We start from the raw sequence: 20,112 nt of genomic DNA on the forward strand, positions 1-20,112 counted from the left end.
TATATCTAAATGGGAACAATAAAAAGTTGAGTCAAATTATGGGTTGGGTTATCACCAATATTCTGTCCATCTTGACCCAACCTATCTTAGCCCAAGTAAGCTTAGGGAATGATTGGGAATTGACCCATCTATTGGTTCAGACTACCTTAGCCAGCCCTACATCAGTCCAAACAACCCTTTTGCCACTCCTATGTATGGGGTTCTCGATGCTTATGGTGGCTGGTAATGGGAGCAAGATACTTCCTCGGAAGTTGATGATAGTGATTGTGTGTTAATAATGAATAGAGTAATGATAAAAACTCTATATATACGTGAGCAATGATTTAACTATTTCAAATTTCGTACAACATTTTAATAATTCATACCTATTAAGAACTAACTAGGGATTAACTCAAAGAAAAAAATACTTAATAAGTTGTAATGTACATGATATAGATTCAGACTTTCCTCAAATAAAAATAAACGTGACCTTAGTCAAAGATTCTTTAGTTTTTACAATCTGAGCTAGGTTGCTTGCTAACCAGATAAAATATAGAGAAGTTGAACAACACACTACTTTATGATCTATGAATTAAGGGTTTTACTTTACAAGTACTACCCCACCTCCATAACTTGGTAAAAGGCCTTAGCTCTTCTCTATATGCTCTAATTGATCCCTCAAACATTTTTCTGGGCTATCATAAACATTTTATAAGCATTGCACTTTCAAGGTTACAAGTCAAATGCACTAATACTAGAAAAATATGTAGAATTTGGAACTCTAAGATGATTCCAAAAGTTTAGGATAACCTTGTTCACTCATAAACAAACTTTGGCAATTTATGTTTTTTCCCATCCCATTACTTTGTCAATCGATTAGATGTAACAAAGATCAGGGTCGCCTTGCACAAAATAGAAAGTACACATGTAAAAATAAATCTCAAGATTTAAAATCCACCAGATGCATTGGTAATCGGAGGTCAAATATTATTGTTTAATAACTTGCAATTATAATCTAACGAGAGCATATATATGCTTTTGATGTCATTTCAAGTATCTATATGCCATTCATTGTCCATCATAACTAGAACATGATTTTAACTTCAGTATATATAGTTTTTGTCATGAAACCAAGGATCATTATTAGTATAGCTTGATGAATTTGACACGTGTGAGTTCTCATTGCACAACCATTTGATATATGCTAAAAATTTAGATGGGATAAAAGGAGAATTGCAAGGAGAGGTAATATAACCATCTCCTTAGACTGAGAAGCAATTAACCATTGTAACTTCAAATTAATGGTGAGGCTTTCTAAAGTACTTGCATCACACTAGTTCTCCATCAAGAGGCATGAAACATAACGACCTTTCAAATCCGCAATTTTAAATAAAGCACCCCAACTAGAACACACTCATGAGCATCAATCTAGACTCAATCTATCGATCATAACTCAATTTAATGACTTAAATAACATCCCAATATCATAGGCTTGTGCCAAAATCATAAGCTATCAGTTGTTATTTACATACATAGTAGTATAATGCCAACCGTGGGTTAGCTTGGGGTCACTTGTGACCCTAAACAACGTCTTATGACTAGGGTGTAGTCTCATGACATTACTATAAGCCATATTGGAGATGCAATGTCCACAACATCCACACCCCCAATGTCATATCTTCGGACAGCAAATTCCAAATCAAAGTTTGCCATCATGGAAGTCGCTGATCCTTCTAAGGATGCTTAAGGACCAAATAAAAACTTCCCTAGGCTCTAATCCTCTTATTTTCATCTTTTATTCAAACATTTTCAATCCCTTTTTGGTGCTCATCAATATTTATGTTAGGAATAATAGTCTTACAATCACACCAGCCACAAATTGGATTTATTATAGCTTCCTTTAGTGGAATAAGCTCGATACAAAGTTTATCATTTTCTCTTTTCAACTGATTAGACAACATAATTTAATTTCATAGTTAACCACAAAAATTTCAACAAAGATAAAATGAATCAAGGAAAAGAATGTATTGATGCATCACCTTCACTTGACTTCTTCTACTTTGGAACCAAAGTAGTTGGTTGCAATGCATAGAAAGTTTATTTCCAAGATCTTTTCTTGCTTTTTGATAAGATAAGGATTCTCTTGGAAGAAAGTGCTATCAAAGAGTCAACAAATGACCAAAATTTGGAATTAACATTAGCAAATTAACAAGTACAAAAGAAACTAGAACGATACACATTCTTCAAGCACTTGAAGTTTGTTGGAATTATGCCTATTGTATATCCTCTCTAATGATTCACCATATAGAGAATCCAGTTCATCTCTAAATGCACCACTATCTATGTTGTCACTAATATGTCTACACCAACATCTATAGATGCACCACCATCTATTGTGTCACCAACATCTCTAGAAAGTAGTATTGAAATTCTTATTATAGTGACAACATAGATGGTGGTGCATATTGAGATGTTGGTCTAGACCCATTACTGACAATATAGATGGTGGTATATCAAGAGACTGGATTCTTTGTGTTGTGAATCCTTAAAGAGGAAATATAGTAGGCATAATTCCAACCAACATTCAAGAGCTTGGAGCGTGTGTATTATTCCGTTTTTTTGTACTTGTAAATTTACTAGTTTTAATTACAACCTTTGGTCATTCTTTTTGAGAGAAATTTCTTCCAAGAGAATCCTCATCATGATCAATATGCAAGAAAAGATATTGGATTAAATTCTCGATTGCATTGCGACCAAGTGAAGCTTTGGTTCCAAAATAGAAGAAGACAAGTAAAGGTGGTGTATCAATACTTTCTTTTCCTTGATTCATTCTATCCTTTGTGTGAAATTTTTGTGGTTGATATATTTATGAAAGTGAATTGTGTTTTTTAATTAATCGTTATTGAAACACAAAGAAAATGGAACCTTAGAAAAAGAAAATGATAAACTTTGCATAGAACATAATGCACTGAAGGAAATCATGAAAAATCCAATTTGCGACCGATGTAATTGTCAGGTTGTTATTCCTTACATAAATATTGAGGAGCATCAAACAAGGATTTAAAATATCTAACTAAAAGATAAAACTAAGAGGATTAGTTCCCATGAAAAACTTTAGGGGCCTTTAGCAGTTCTTAGATGGATAAATGACTACTGAGACATCAAGCTCTGATTTGGTATTTGCTACCGGAAGAAATGGAATTGGGGATGTGAATGTTGTGGACACAACATCTCCAATGAGTTTTAATTTTGAAAAAGTTACGTCATGATCAGTATCAATAATTATCTTATTCAAACATCATGTTCAGTCAAAGTACATTACAGGAATAGGAACAGGGAGAGTAATATTTAATTATTTCTGCAGACATGTTTGGAGATATTTGGGTATAAAAAATTATAGAAATATCTAAAAGAAAATAATACAAGTTGAATCGAATTGTATGGGCTGGGTTATGAGCCAACATTCGGCCCATCGTTACCCAACCTATCTTAGCTCAAGTAAGCTTTGGGCAAGGTTGTGAATTGACCCATTTATTGGTTAAGGCTGCCTTAACCCACCAAACTTCAGTTCAAACAACCCATTTGCCACCCTAAGTATAGGGCAGTTGTCGAGGCTTGTGGTGCCTGGTAATTGGGAGTAGGATCGTGACTCAGAAGTTGATGATAGTGATTGTTTTAATAATGGATAGAGATAGTAAAGGCTATATATAAGTGAGCAATAATTTATTGATTTTAAATTCGGTACACTATTTAAATAGTTTTTACCTATTAAGAAAAACTAGGGATTATTTCAAAGAAAAAAAACATAATAAATTTTAATTGAAATGATACAGATCCAGACTTTCCTCAATTTGAAATAAATAGGATCTTGGTCATATTCTTTAGTATTTACATTTTGAGTTAGGTTGCCTGTTAAAAAAAGAGATGGATGATTTGAACAACACTTTACTTTATGAATTATGGATTAAGAGTTTCACTTTACAAGATAAAGGCTTTAGCTCTTCTCTATATGCCCTAACTTATCTTCATGCACTGCTGGGGCTATTAGAATCAAATTTTATAGACATTGCACAAGGTCACAAGTCATATGCACTAATACTAGAAAAATATGTACAATTTGTAACTCTAAGATGATTTCATAAGTTTAGGACAGTCTTCTTCATTCATAAATAAATTTTGGCAATTTCAATTTTTCATATCCCCTTAATTACTTTGTCAATCGTTTCGATACAATAAAGATTAAGGCGGCCTAGTACAAAATACAAAGGACACATCTAAAAGTAAAAATTCAAGGTTTAATATTAATTAAACTAGATGCAACTCATAACATTATCTTTGGACATTTGATTATATATGAAGATTCATAATCATTTCTCACATGTCTTTCTTCCTAAAACTGACTTATCTAGCTCCCATCCTTTCTTACACAGTCGGTGATATTGCACAAGCCTTGATTACCATGTTGATCTTAGGTTAAACTTTCTTGCCGAATATCATTAGTGTATGAAGGTTAAAAAAAAACTATTGTTTGATAACTTGCAGTTATGATCTAATGAGAGAATATGTTTGTGATGCCATTTCAAGTACCTATAAGCCAGTCATTATCCATCTAATGAGACTTCATCAGAGTAGTTGGTTGTTAAGTAGTTAAAAGGTGGTTAGGATGATTAAGGGTAGTATAGTCTTTTCTCTTAAAAGTTGTTATAACTAATTCTTCCAATAGTTAGTTACATAAACAACTATAAATACATGTTCATGTCATTGTACAAGTTAGCCTTTTGAGCTCATAAATGGAATTCTTCTTTCTTCTCTTCTAGTAGCTTCTGTAAATCGTGTCTACGTTCATGGTATCAGAGCCATACACAGTGACGAACTGTGATAGGCATTTTAGGTTGAAGAATCAGAGAGTTGCTTTGTTGATTCACAGATTCGAATCAGAGTTGCTTTTTCAATTCACAGATTCTCAGTTGATCTGCAGATTGAAGATCACGTCTGTTATTAACTGAGTTTGATTCTTATTCCGCAACAAGTTTGATTACTATGTCTCCAGATCGAGTAGCTGAAGAACTAAATCAAGGTATCAACAATGGAGAAATTGCTGGTTTTGGTTCCTTCGATTTGCCTTCTAATACAGTCTCATCATCTCAAGGTATTGATTACAATCATCCTCTGTTTCTTAGTCCTACTGATGTGAGTGGTGTTAGCCTTATCTCTTTTCAATTACTTGGCATTAAGAATTATACATTGTGGAATCGATCTATTACACTAGCTCTATTGGGAAGAAATAAAATAGGATTGGTGGATGGATCCTGTAGGAAGGAAGTTTATGGTAAAGAACTATGGGGGCAATGGGAGAGGGTAAATGCCATTGTATTGTCTTGGTTAATGAACTCAGTCTCTAAAAGTCTTCTTAGTGGTGTTGTTTTTGCTTCAAGTGCTTTGCAAGTTTTGAATGACTTGAAAGAGAGATTTGATAGAGTAGATGGCTCTAGAACATATAGTCTTCACAAAGACATTGTAACATTGCAACAAGGTACTAATTCAGTTTCTGAGTATTATACAAGACTTAAAACTTTGTGGGATGAGTCTGAACTTTTAGTGCCTGCACCTTGTTGCAACTGTGATAAATCAAAAGGATTTGTGGCTCACATAAATAGGCAGAAGTTGTATAAGTTTTTGATGGGGGTTAAATGAGTCTTTTCAACAGGCCAGAAGTCAGATTATGATGCTAAATCCTCTACCTACTATTAATCATGCTTATGCTATGATAGTAGGAGATAATAGCCAAAAAGCAGTGATGTCTCACAGCACTAGCATGGGAATGAACACAGTTAGTGCTGACTCTGTGGCTATGTGTTCTAAATCTGCATCTACCTCAGGTGTAAATCAGAGATTCAAGAGGAACTCGGTATTGATTTGTGACTTTTGTAAGTGTAAAGGTCATAGCAAGGAGTATTGCTACAAGATCGTAGAGTATCCACCTGACTTCAAGTCAAAAAGGAAGCCACAAGGTACTGCATCAGATGGCACTCCTGATCAGGTTCACTTCTCCTATGGTATGAATACGAATGTGCAGGTACCAGGATGGGGATGAAAAACTGATAGCTCTCAGAGTGATCATGGTGTACCAGGTCCTTCCAATTCTTCTAAGTTGTTGAGTCAAGCTGAATAGGATGTGAAGCAGTTGTTGAAAGGTTGCACTTTCACAAAGGATCAATATGATCACATTCTCAAAGGTGTTCAACACAAGACAGACATTGCCTCATTGGATTGTAATGCTACACCTGTTGCTCTCACTGCAGGTAAATCATTACATGTTCCTGATATTAACAGAGTGTGGATTGTAGATATTGGTGTTACTAACCATATGGTATCTGATTTAGATATGTTTATCAAAGGCACTATTTCGAAATTAGAGGTTCCTAAGGTTGTGTACTTACCTAATGGAGATAGTCCTCATGTGACACATGTAGGCTCATGTGCATTAGGAGATAATGGTATTATTTCCAATGTGTTGTATCTACCTGACTTCCAGTACAATTTGATGTCTGTCAGCAAATTAACAAAGGAGCTAGATTGCTCAATTACTTTCTTCCCTAACTATTGTGTTTTCCAGGAGCTTTACAGTGGAAAGGTGAAGCAAATTGGTGAAGAAACAGGTTGTCTGTATACTCAAAAGCATGCCAGTAATCAAAGGGATATAGCTTTAAGTGTGTCTCAAGTTTCTACAGATATGGAGTTGTGGCATCAAAGGCTAGGACATGTCTCTTCTGGTGTCCTTGATAGAATGTTTTCTATGAATAAAGAAAGTCAGTGTAAGGTGTCTAAGTGTTTAGTTTGTCCTTATGCCAAGCAAACTAGACTTAGTTTTCCTACTAGCAGTATCAAGAGTTGTGACTGTTTTGAGTTGATTCATGTAGACCTTTGGGGTCCATATAATACAACTACTTTTGATGGAAACAAGTATTTTCTTACTATAGTGGATGACTTCTCAAGAATGACTTGGTTGTTTCTTCTTAAGCATATATATGATGTTTGTGTTTCCTTACAAATGTTTGTGCAATATGTTCATAATCAATTTGCCAAGACTGTTAAGACAATAAGGTCTGATAATGGCACTGAGTTTGTAAACTCTACTTGTGCAAGCATGTTTCAAAAGTTAGGTATTATACATCAGAGATCTTGTCCATATACACCCCAGCAGAATGGGGTGGCTGAAAGAAAACACATGCATCTCCTTGAAGTTACAAGAGCACTCAGATTTCAAGCAAAAATTCCTATCAAGTACTGGGGGCATTGTGTATTAGCAGCAGCCTACATTATCAATAGACTTCCTAGCAGTGTACTTGATTTTCAATCTCCCTATGAGAGATTATATGGTAGCAAACCATTACTGTCTCATTTTAAGACTATTGGTTGTTTATGCTTTGCCAAAAGTCTTACTGAACATGATAAACTAATGCCTAGAGCCAAGTCTGCTATTCATATGGGGTATTCAGCAACACAAAAAGGGTACATACTTCTGGATCTTACCACTAAAGTTTTTTTTGTAAGCAGAGATGTTATGTTTAGGGAGGACATGTTTCCCTTTGCATATGATAAACATTCTAGAAGACACCAGTTATTCACAGATATATTCCAAGACAGTTCAGCTGTCAATTTTCAAGAGTTGTCTCAGCCAGCTTATGTATCTTATAATCCTGAGCATGAAGGTCCTGAACCTGACCTTGCAAATCGGGAGCTTGAACAGTTTGGAGATCCAGAACATGTCCAGCATATGCCTGAGAATTCAGATGATAACTTGACTGCAGTTTGTGATCTTTTAGCAGAACCAAGCTCAGGTAGTTCTTCTTCTGGTACTGACACTCTTATGGATTCTAGTCAAGAGGGTCAACTGGTTGTTGTATCACCTGAGATCAGAAGGTCCACTAGAACTAAGTAGTCTCCTGCTTGGCTGACAGATTTTGTTACACAAAAGACAGTGAAGTATCCTATGGGAAATTATGTGAGCTATAACCATCTCTCCTCCTCTTATCAGTGTTATATTGTTGCTTCTTCCTCACTGAAGGAACCTAGTACATATTCTAAAGCTGTGTCAGATCAAAGGTGGATAGATTCTATGTAGTTGGAAATTTAGGCATTAGAAAGCAACAATACATGGGTGGTTACTGATCTTCCCCAAGGAAAGAAACCTATAGGTTGCAGATGGGTATATAAGATTAAGTATAAGGCTACTGGTGAAATTGAGAGGTTCAAGGCAAGGTTGGTGGCTAAAGGCTACAGTCAACAAGAAGGAATAGATTACAAGGAGACTTTCTCACCTGTGGTTAAGATGGTCACAGTGAGATCTATAGTCTCTCTTGCAGCATCTCGAAAATGGCATATTCATTAGATGGATGTCTTTAATGCTTTTCTTCAAGGCAATTTAGAGGATGAAATTTATATGCAGCTCCCTCAAGGTTTTGTTAGTCAAGGGGAGAAGGTTTGTAGACTGACTAAGTCTCTATATGGTCTCAAACAAGCACCAAGACAATGGAATCACAAGTTGACTGAAGCTCTTATCGCTCTCAAATTCAGACAGAGTCAGTATGACTATTCTTTGTTTATTCAAGATTCAGAGGCTGGTATAGTCATTGTACTTGTGTATGTAGATGATATGTTGGTTACTGGAAGCAGTCTGAAATTGATTGAAGAGACAAAGCAAGCCTTACAGAAGTGTTTCAAAATGAAGGATCTAGGTGAACTAAAGTATTTTCTGGGCATTGAGTTCACTAGGACAGAACAAGGCATACTTATGCATCAAAGAAAGTATATCTTAGAGCTTATAACTGAAGTAGGAATGTCAGCAACAAAGCCTGCAGAAACTCCCATTGAAGTTAATATCAAGCTAACATCAAAACAATATGATGAGCAAATAAGGGACAAGAAGAATTCTTAAGATCAGCTAGTGGATCCAATATCATATCAAAAGCTAATTGGGAAATTGTTGTATCTTAACATGAGAAGACCAGATATATCATTTAGCACTCAGACTCTAAGTCAGTTCCTACAGCAGCCAAAGAAGTCACATATGGATGCAGCTTTAAGAGTGGTGAGATATCTCAAGAAATAGCCTGGACAGGGTCTGCTATTGACTAGTTTTTCAAATGAATTGGTTACTGCATGTTGTGATGCAGACTGGGCCTCTTGTCCACTTACCAGGAGGTCTGTTACAGACTACATGATCAAGATAGGCAACTTTTTAGTGTCATGGAAAGCAAAGAAGCAAACCACAGTCTCCAAAAGTTCAGCTGAAGCTGAGTACAGAAGTCTTGCATCGACTGTATCAGAATTAGTATGGTTACTTGGGATGTTAAAGGAAGTAGGAGTTGAAGTGCAGTTGCCAATACAAGTATACAGTGACAGTAAAGCAGCAATACAAATAGCTGCAAATCCAGTCTATCATGAGAGAACAAAACATATAGAAATAGACTGTATACAACAAAGTTCAATCAAAGTGAATTATATACCAACACAAGAACAACCAGTAGATATTTTGACAAAGGGGCTGTCCAGAAATCAACATGAGTATTTGTTATCCAAGCTAGGAGTGTTGAATATTTTTGCTCCTCCTAGCTTGAAGGGGAGTAATGAGACTTCATCAGAGTAGTTGGTTGTTAAGTAGTTAAAAGGTGGTTAGGATGATTAAGGGTAGTATAGTATTTTCTCTTAAAAGTTGTTATAACTAATTCTTCCAATAGTTAGTTACATAAACAACTATAAATACATGTTCATGTCATTGTACAAGTTAGCCTTTTGAGCTCATAAATGGAATTCTTCTTTCTTCTCTTCTAGTAGCTTCTGTAAATCGTGTCTACGTTCACCATCAGAACTAATAAACGACTTTCACTTTGATATATATAGATTTTGTCATTATACCAAGGATCATTATCAGTATAGCTTACTGGCAATCTTAAATGAATTTGATACACGTGGTTTCTCATTTTTCAACAATTCGATATAATCTTAAAACTGGGGAGGGATACAAGGAGAATTTTGTGAAGAGGTAATACAACCATCTCCTTAGAGTGAGAAGCACTTAACCATTGTCACTTCAAACCGACTGTGAAGCATTATACAGTACTAGCATTGTACACCAGTCTTTCCATCAAGAGGTAACGAAACACAACTACCCTTCAAATCTGTAATTTTAAATAAAACACCCCAATTAGTACGTCCTGCACATCACTACACCCTCATGAGCATCAATCTAGTCATAATATAACTTAACAATGTCAATTCACATTCATCAAACCCAATTAATCATTTTTGAACATAGCTTCAATCTTTCATAAATCAATTTAATGACTAAAATAATATCCAAGTATCATAAGCTTGTGCCACCACTATAATAAAAACAACTTTTAGCTATAATAAATGCGTACATTAACATAGAGTGTTAAAACCTTTATCACCTAAATTACAAGGAGCGTTAATTGTCTCTAAAAAGTATATTTAGCGGTTAAGTTATTGCCATTAATTAATTACCACTAAATATCATTTTTGTTGTAGTACACTACTATTACCAGTTCATAATATTTCAATAGTTCACTTATTTAATCATGACACAAAAAATAAACCATTCTCAACAAATCCATTAGTTTTTCCCCATTCTTCATAAACACCCAATACTAAGATTTAATTAAACCAGGATCGACAACTAATTAAATAAAATCAAAGCTCTTAATGAATAACAATAGTACTAATATATGTAAATCCCATAAAATCCTTTATATCAAGCAATTCCAATGAATATGGTATTAAAATGAATCTAGGTTATAGAGTGGTACATAACATAGAAAATCCTTGTAAAACTTGTATAAGATTTCACCTTTAAAGTTGTACGTCGAACTCCAAAAGGATAAATGATAAATTGCAGCCTTGTATCATCCTTTCTTAAAACCTAGTCAAGGAGAAGGCAGGTTTGTTGGCAATATATATTTTCAGAAATATTTGGAAAAAAAACCTAGTTATGTCTAAAGATTTCAAGGAGAACCTTGGTAAAATATTATTTAAGAATATAACTTGTCATTATTTGGCAAATATTTTTGGCGAACAATATATATTCCCAAATACCATAAGAAAAAAGTTTGGGAACTTCGAGAAATTTAAAAATTATCACAATTTTTTTATATTTTATAAAAACACCCATCATTTATAGATTTGGACTGAATTTTACTCATAGTTCATTCTATAAAATTTATATAATTATATACATATTTGATATATTTTATTCCAACTTGCTCTCCGAAGTCACTTCCAATAACAAGTAGTAATACTAATTTCTTTTTGCATACAAATCAATGGTATTTTTCTTTTGTTTTCTTCCTCTTTTTTTCAAATTCATATTAGTTGTGTGCACTGTCAAAAATTTTAACGGAACATGTTCATTATAAGATTCATAATACAAACCTATGGGTAATTTTAATAGTTTTTAGAACTTATAGGTATCAATCATATTTATTTGACAAGTCAATTATTTTCCCAAAAAATATATGTCACGCCCCGAGGCTACCCCCTTGACATAAACACGGGACCTAGGATCATGAATGACCCAAAGATAACCCTGAGCAGGCATATCATAAGCAAACTGAACATATCTATGAAAACACGAACTAATGTGGAATTTATAACTAATAGTGGGGAATACCCAAAAATGGTCTAAATATATAAATATTGAATAAGAGTATAGTGATACTGAACAATCAGTCAAATGCTAAAGCAGAATCTAAAACTATGTCTGAACAAGCCTATACTGACCAGAGTTGTTGGGACATGTCCCAGCTAACCCTAGAAAAATTGAAACTGAAGTAAGAGACTGAAATAGAAAATATATCTATTGTCCTCGAAGTATGAGAACTCACCACTGATGTTACTGAATACGATCGGGGACCGATCTATGCGTGATATGGATGTTAAGTACTTGAACCTACATCATGAAAGGATGTAGCGTAGAGTATGTGTCAGTACTTTGAATGCACTGAGCATGCATGATATGGAATATAACTGAACAAAATATAACTAAGCAATGACATAATCTGAATTATAACAATAATATTGAAATATATTGTAATGAACTGAACTGGATGCAATGACTAAGTACTGATTTCTAACATAACATATTGAGACTGAATATTGTAATGTGTTTGAAAACCTGGTCAAATGCACTAAGAGTCTGACTGTGGGAGCTACTATCAACCGACATAAAATCACGTGAGCTAAACGCAGAGTCCGATGTATACGCCCCATCGAGAGGACCCAACATACCTTGCCAAGGGTATAAAGGCATGGCTGACATGATCACTATATCTGATGCCCAACAGAGGGGATTTATAATCCTATGGGGGCACATAGTTCTGGGACTATGAGGGTACGCTGAACCCTAGTCCAACTCGGTGCTAAGCCTACTCCCAACTGGAAATGTGTATGACACAACATAACTGAAATACTAGATAGCTTAATGTTCTGACATGCAAATATGAGAATGCAACATTTAGGAACTAATAATGTAACATTCGAAAAATTGAACATGTTTATCTATTTAACTGACCTAGCAAGTGTAATTCATGAACTAAGAGAATCTACACAACTAGGGTTCTGAGTTTCGTGCAAGGAACTAAACAAACTTTCCAAGAAAACATGATAATTCGATTACGAATACTACAACAGCTAAATCACAACAATTTTCCAAGGTTTTAGAAACCCTAGGTCTAAACAAGATATTGAGAATCAAGAATCTCACTGAATTCTAGGGACCTGGTGGATGAAAGGAACCCACTAGTGAAATCCCACATACTTGGTGACAAATTGAACAGAGAAATCTTTCGATTTTGAGGAAGGAATTGAAGAAAACCTGTTGCGTTCATGGAAGGGTTGGGTCGCCTCTTTTCTCCTATTTTGCTCTAAGTTTGATGAATTTTGGTGAATGAATCGTTTAGGGTAAGTTCTGACTAAGTTACAAGGCTTAAATTGACCAAAACTACATAGTTTAGGGGTTAAACGATGTAGTTTAGGTGTCCAACGCATTGGAAAAAAAAACCAAAATGACCCCACTTAAAATCTGACGAAGCAATCGACGGCCCCTGACCGACGGTCTGTCCTGGCCGGTCGTTGTTAGTGTCAGAGACCGGATATTGAGGACCAATACCTATGGACCCTAGACCACAGACCATGGTCCCATCTACAGTCCGTGGGTCCAGCCGTAGGTCAGGGTTTTCTAGGGAGTTCTGGGTGGCCAACGTACAGACCCTACCTATTGTCCGTGGTCCCATCCATGGGTCATGGTTTGGCCTCTGTCACTGGCACATGAAACTCTAAAAATTTGCTTTTGGTCTTTCTCGAATCTAAGGTGTTACAATATCTCCCCCTTGGGAACATTCGTCCTCGAATAAAGACTAAACTAGTTGGGTATGGAGGGAAGAAGTTGTAATCCCTACCACTAAGTACTAGAAACTGAAATCTGACTGAACTGAGTTCCAAGAACATGAAAATATGCAAAAAAAAATGCAAGAACAACTGAAGGAACATGATACTGAGACTGAATTTACGCAAGAGTAAACTGAGAAACTGGAGAGAAACTATTACCTCAAACTGGAATGGAATCGGAAGGAAAGAGATGAGGATATTTGGCCTTCATGGTTGCTTCTGCTTCCCAAGTAGCTCCCTCTATGGACTGACTCCTCCACAAAACCTTAACTAAAGCGACTTCTTTATTTCTCAACCTATGAACTTGACGGTCAAGAATATCAACTGCCACCTCTTCATAAGTGAGACTATCTTTCACAGCCACACTCTCTAGTGGTACTATTGATGTCGGATCACCCACACACTTCTTCAACAAGGAAATGTGAAAGACTGGATGAACCACTGCTAGTTCTATTAGCAACTCTAACTCATAAGCCACATTTCCAACCTTTTTCAAGATTTTGTAAGGACCTACATATCTAGGACTGAGCTTTCCTTTCTTGCCGAATCTCATCACCCCCTTCATAGGTGACACTTTCAGGAAAACCCAACCACCAATCTCAAACTCTATTCTCCTTACATCTGCATAGGATTTCTGACGACTCTAGACTCTCTTAAGTTTATCTCTGATGAGCTGAACTTTTTCCATAGCTTCATGAACCGAATCTGGCCCAATCAATATTGCTTCACCTACTTCAAACCAACCAATCGGAGATCTGCATCTACGCCCGTATAATTCCTCATAAGAGGCCATATGAATAATGGAATGGTAACTATTATTATAGGCAAATTCTATGAGAGGTAGGTGATCATCCCAACTGCCCTTGAAATCGATCACGCAAGCTCTCAACATGTCCTCTAAAGTCTAAATGGTGCGTTTTTCCTGACCATCCATCTGTGGATGAAATGTTGTATTGAGATTTACCTGAGTACCGAGACCTTTCTGAAATGATTTCTAAAAATGAGAGGTAAACCGAGGACCTCTATCTGAGATCATAGACATAGGAACCCCACACAACCTGACTATCTGATTAATTTAGAGTTTAGCGTAATCCTCCACTGAATCTGTAGTCTTGACGGCCAAGAAGTGAGCGGACTTAGTAACCCTGTCTACTATCACCCAAATAGAGTCATGATGCCTGCGAGTCCGGGGTAAACCTGTAATGATGTTCATGTTTATCACTTCCCACTTCCATGTAGGAATGGTAATCTCTTGAGTCATACCTCCTGGTTTCTGATGTTCTACCTTAACATGTTGAAAATTAGGACACTTAGCCACAAAATTTGCTATGTCCCTCTTTTTGTCGTTCCACCAAAAGACTTCTCATAGATAATGATACATCTTAGTGGCACCTGAATGAATGGAATACCTAGAGTTATGGGCTTCTGTAAGGATCTGCTGCCTCAACTCACCCACCTTAGGAACACATAAGAGACCTTAGTAACGAAGCACACCATTTCCCCGGGAGAAAACCTCTACGTTCTACAAATGAACTGCACGTTTCAACTGAAGCAATATGGGATCACTGTCTTGTTTTTCCTTAACCTCCACTACCAATGAAGATTCAGATCTATTCTCAATGATCACACCACCATCTGACATGTCTGTAAGGCTAACTCCTAAGTGAGTAAGCTGGTGAACCACTTTTGCTAATTCTTTCTTATCTTCCTCAACATGCGCTACACTACCCATAGACAGTCTGCTAATAGCATCAGCTACTACATTGGCCTTACCAGGATGGTAAAGCATATCCATGTCATAGTCTTTGAGGAATTCAGGCCATCTCCTCTGGCAAAGATTCAACTCTTTCTAGGTGAATACATACTGGAGGCTCTTATGGTCTATGAACACATCTACGTGAACACCATACAAGTAATGTCTCCAAATCTTTAGGGAAAAAACCATTGTTGCAAGATCGTCATGAATTGGATAGTTCTTGTCATGCACCTTAAGTTGCCTAGAAGCATAAGCTATAACCTTACCTCGCTGCATCAACACACAATCTAGGCCGACCCTGGATGCATCACAATAAATCGCATAACCGTCTGAACCATCTGGTAGAGTCAAAATGGGAGTTGTAGTCAACCTAGTTTTCAGTTCTGAGAAACTCTTCTCACACTCATCTGACCACTAAAACTTAACCTTTTTCTGAGTCAACTTGGTCAATGGGGAATTTATGTATGAAAATCCTTCAACAAATCTCCTATAATAACTAGACAAACCCAAGAAACTTCTGATATTTGTTGGAGAGGTGGGTCTGGGCCATTGCCTCACTGCCTCTATTTTCTAAGAATCCACTCGGATTCATTTGCTAGACACCACATGACCAAGGAAAGCAACTAATTATAACCAAAAATCACATTTGCTAAACTTAGCGAATAACTGACGATCATTGAGAGTTTGCATAACAACTTGAGAGTTTGCAGAACAACTTAAGAGTTTGTAGAACAACTCTCAAATGAGTCGCGTTCTCCTTATCATTCCTAGAGTAAATGAGGATATCACCAATGAAGACGATAACGAACAAGTCTAAGTACTGCTTGAACACCATGTTCATTAAGTCCGTAAAAGCTGCAGGAGCATTTTTTTAGTCCAAAATACATAACTACGAATTCATAATAACTATACCAAGTTCTGAAGGTTGTTTTCGAGATGACACTATCTCTGACTCTAAGCTGATGATAACCGGATCTGAAGTCTATCTTAAAAAAATAACTAGCACCTTGAAGTTGGTCGAATAAGTCATCAATCCTAGGGATGGGATACTTATTCTTGATGGTGACTTTGTTCAACTGCCAATAGTCAAGGCACATTCTGAGTGAACCATCTTTCTTTTTCACGAACAACACTGGAGCACCCCATGAAGAGATACTAGGTCTGATGAAACCCTTATCTAAAAGGTATTTCATCTGTTCTTTCAATTCCTTAAGCTCAGCTAGAGCCATTCTATAAGGAGGAATCGATATAGGCTGGGTATCTATAAGGAGATCAATTCCAAATTCGATTTCCCTATCGACGGGAACTCCGGGAAGATCTTTTGGAAACACTTCTTGAAAATCACTTACTACAGGGACTGACTCAAGAGTTGGGGTTTCGGAGCTTGAATCCTTAACCCAAACAAGATGATATATTTACGCTTTAGAGATCATCTTCATGGCCTTAAGTTAAGAGATAAATCGACTCATAGACACTGAGCTACTACCCTTCCATTCTAATATTGGCTCGTTTGCAAACTGAAACCGAACGATCCTAATTCTATAATCGACTGAGGCATAATAGGAATGTAATCAATCCATGCCTAGAATGATATCGAAATCCACCATTTCTAACTCTACAAGATCTGTTGTGTCAGGACAATTTTTGTATACTCATCTAGCTATAACTGGGTCACTAACTGGAGTAGAGACTGAGAAGGGTTCTGAAAGAGTTTCTAGATTGATACCAAAGTTTACTACTATATAAGGAGTTACAAAAGAAAGAGTAGCACCTGAATCTAACAATGCATAAACATCTAAATGAAAGACACATAACGTACCAACGACCACATCAGGAGAATCGTCCTGGTCCTGGCAATACTGGAGAGCATACAACTTGTTCTGGCGCTAACCGCCAATTGTACTAGATGAAGCACCCTGATGAGTTGGGTGACTTGTTGGTGATGCTGGAGCTGTAGAATGAGCCTTATTATTATTACCTTTTTTGCCCCTGCCTGGCAGAAGGGCAATTCTTCAACCTGTGTCCAGACTTACCACACCCAAAGTACCCTTCCTTTCCTGCAAGACACTCACCCGGATGGTTCTTACCACACTTTGGATAAGTTGGGAAAGTCCTGCTACCTGAAGCACTCCCCTGAGACTTAGAGCCTGATGCCCTACATTTCTGATCCTATCGAAACCTGGGGATGGAGCACTAGCTGATGAAGGTGTTGGGGATGAAGATCTCTGCTGAAACTATGAGCGATTTCCACAACCCAATTTCTGCTGAGAGTATTCATAGTTTCCTGTTCTAGCCTTCTTAATGTCCTTAGCCTGTTCCCTAATCTTGTCTCCCTCAATCTGCTGAGTGTGAATCATAAGCCTAGAGATATTCATATCTTCTAACAACATAGTATTTATGCACTCTGTCTTCATCAAGTCGGATACCCCAAACAGAAACTTATTCATTTGTGCACTTGAATCGGCAACCATGTGGGGAGCATACCTGGAGAGTTGGGTCAATCCGTACTCTTGGACTAACATGTTACCTTGTCTCAAATTCATAAACTCCTGAGCTTTAGCCTCCCTCAAATTTCTCGGGAAGAACCTGTCTAGAAAAGCTCCAGCAAAACACCCCCAAGTCAAAGGAGCTGCATCCGCACCCCTGTTTTCTTTCCACTAAGTAAACCAAATGTGGGCCTCATCATTAAGCTAGTAGAATACCAACTCTACCCTATCATTACCAGTCAATTGCATCACTCCAAAGGTTTTCTTAACCTCATCAATGATGTTCTGTAGGTCCTCACCAACTTGTGACCCTAGAAACTCAGGCAGATTCATCTGAACAAAATCTCAGACCCTGGCTGCGGTTGACCCACTATTAGCATTTACCGAAACTGGTGCATGCTGATTGTTTTGATTGGCTACACACTGAGCCAAAAGATGGATAACATTTTGAAACTCTGCATTTGAAACCTCATGGTCTGGGACTGGAGGAATTGTGTTAGCGTTGCATGCGTTAGCATTCCTTCCGTAAGATCTATGAGGAAGCATGATCTGAAATGCTAAAGCTGAATCTAAAATTATGTTTGTATAAGCCTCTACTGACTAGAGTTAATGGGACATGTCCCCAGCTAATCCTAGCAAAAATGAAACTTAAGTGAAAGACTGAAATAGAAAACATGTCAGTTGTCCTCGAAGTATGGGGACTCACAACTAATGTTGTTGAATACGGATTGGGGACCGATCTATGCGTGATCTGGATGTTGAGCACCTGAACCTACATCACGAAAGGATGTAGCGCAGAGTATGCATAAGTACTTGGAATGTACTGAGCATGCATGATATGGAATATAGTTGAACAAACATATAAGCTGAACAAAACATAACTGAGCAATGACATAATCTGAATTATAACAATAATACTGAAATAGCCTAAAATGAACTGAACAAACATATAAGATGAACAAAATATAACTGAGCAATGACATAATCTGAATTATAACAATAATATTGAAATAGACTGAAATGAACTGAACTGGATGCAATGATCAAGTACTGATTTCTAACATAACATGCTGAGACTGAATATTGTAATGTGTCTGAAAACCTGGTCAAATGCACTAAGAGTTTGACTGTGGGAGCTACATTTAATCGACATAAAACCACGTGACCTAAATGCGTAGTCCGATGTATACGCCCCATTGAGAGGATCCAATATACCTTGCCAGGGGTATAAAGGCATGACTGGCGTGATCACTAAATCTGATGCCCAATAGATGGGACTTATAATCCTACGGGGGCACGTAGTTTTGGGACTATAAGGGTACGCTGAACCCTAGTCCAACTCGGTGCTAAGCCTACTCCCAACTGGAAATCTGTATGACACAACATAACTGAAATACTAGATAGCTCAATGTTCTGACATACAAATCTGAGAATGCAACATTTAGGAACTGACAATGTAACATTCAAAAACTGGAGCATGTTTATCTGTTTAACTGACCTACCGAGTGTAATTCATGAACTAAGAGAATCTACACAACTAGGGTTCTGAGTTTCGTGCATGGAACTAAGCAAACTTTTCAAGAAAACATGATAATTCGATTACGAATACTACAACAGCTAAATCACAACAATTGTCCAAGGTTTTAGAAACCCTAGGTCTAAACAAGATATAGAGAATCAAGAATCTAACTGAATTCTAGGAACCTAGTGGATGAAGGGAACCCACTAGTGAAATCCCACATACCTGGTGATTAATTTCACGGAGAAATCCTTCAATTTTGGGGCTGGAATTGAAGAAAACCTGTTGCGTTCATGGAAGGGTTGGGTCGCCTCTTTTCTCCTATTTTGCTCTAAGTTTGATGAATTTTGGTGAATGAATCGTTTAGGGTAAGTTCTGACTAAGTTACATGGCTTAAACTGATCAAAACTATGTAGTTTAAGGGTTAAACGACATAGTTTAGGTGTCCAACACATAGGAGAAAAGACCAAAATAACCTCACTTAAAATCTGACGAAGCCATCGATGGCCTCTAACCGACGGACCATGGACTGACCAACAGTCCGTCCCGGCAGGGCGTCGTTGGTGTCAGAGACTGGATGCTGAGGACCATGATCTACGGATCCTAGACCATGTACCGTGGTCCCACCTACGGTCTGTGGGTTAGGCCGTAGGTCAGAGTTTTCTGGGGTGTTCTTGGTAGCCAACCTATGGACCCTACCTATTGTTTGTGGTCCCATCCACACGCCGTGGTTTGGCCTCTGTTGATGGCACCTACAACTCTGAAAATAGGCTATTTGGTCTTTCTCGAATCCGAGGTGTTACAATATAGCCATATGCAAGATAAAATTTCACCAAAAAATAACTAGTCAAACAGAGGTGAATCCAGGATTTGAAGACTGAGCTCTAAGATAAACTTTAAATAAAAAC

General features: G+C 37.1%; 2 protein-coding genes across 5 annotated transcripts in view; one reads left to right on the forward strand and one right to left on the reverse strand.

Annotated features, from left to right (window-relative positions):
* LOC125839081 (actin-depolymerizing factor 10-like) overlaps positions 1–20,112 on the reverse strand; it is an 858,671-nt gene that overhangs the window by 574,165 nt on the left and 264,394 nt on the right. Inside the window, exon 1 of one of the 3 annotated variants that reach the window (XM_049518064.1) lies at positions 7,194–7,197. The exons of the other annotated variants lie outside the window; for them this stretch is intronic. The gene's annotated coding sequence lies outside the window, so the exon portion shown is untranslated. Of the gene's footprint in view, positions 1–7,193; positions 7,198–20,112 lie in introns of those variants that run through there. 3 annotated transcript variants of the gene reach the window in all.
* The window catches only part of LOC125839078 (peroxisomal membrane protein 11C-like), a 485,045-nt gene that overhangs the window by 135,117 nt on the left and 329,816 nt on the right, over positions 1–20,112 (forward strand). The gene's annotated exons all lie outside the window — the stretch shown is intronic.

The sequence above is a fragment of the Solanum verrucosum genome, unplaced genomic scaffold (genome assembly GCF_900185275.1).
Source record: "Solanum verrucosum unplaced genomic scaffold, falcon-dt-bn FXZP01000163.1, whole genome shotgun sequence".
Classification (NCBI taxonomy): domain Eukaryota; kingdom Viridiplantae; phylum Streptophyta; class Magnoliopsida; order Solanales; family Solanaceae; genus Solanum; species Solanum verrucosum.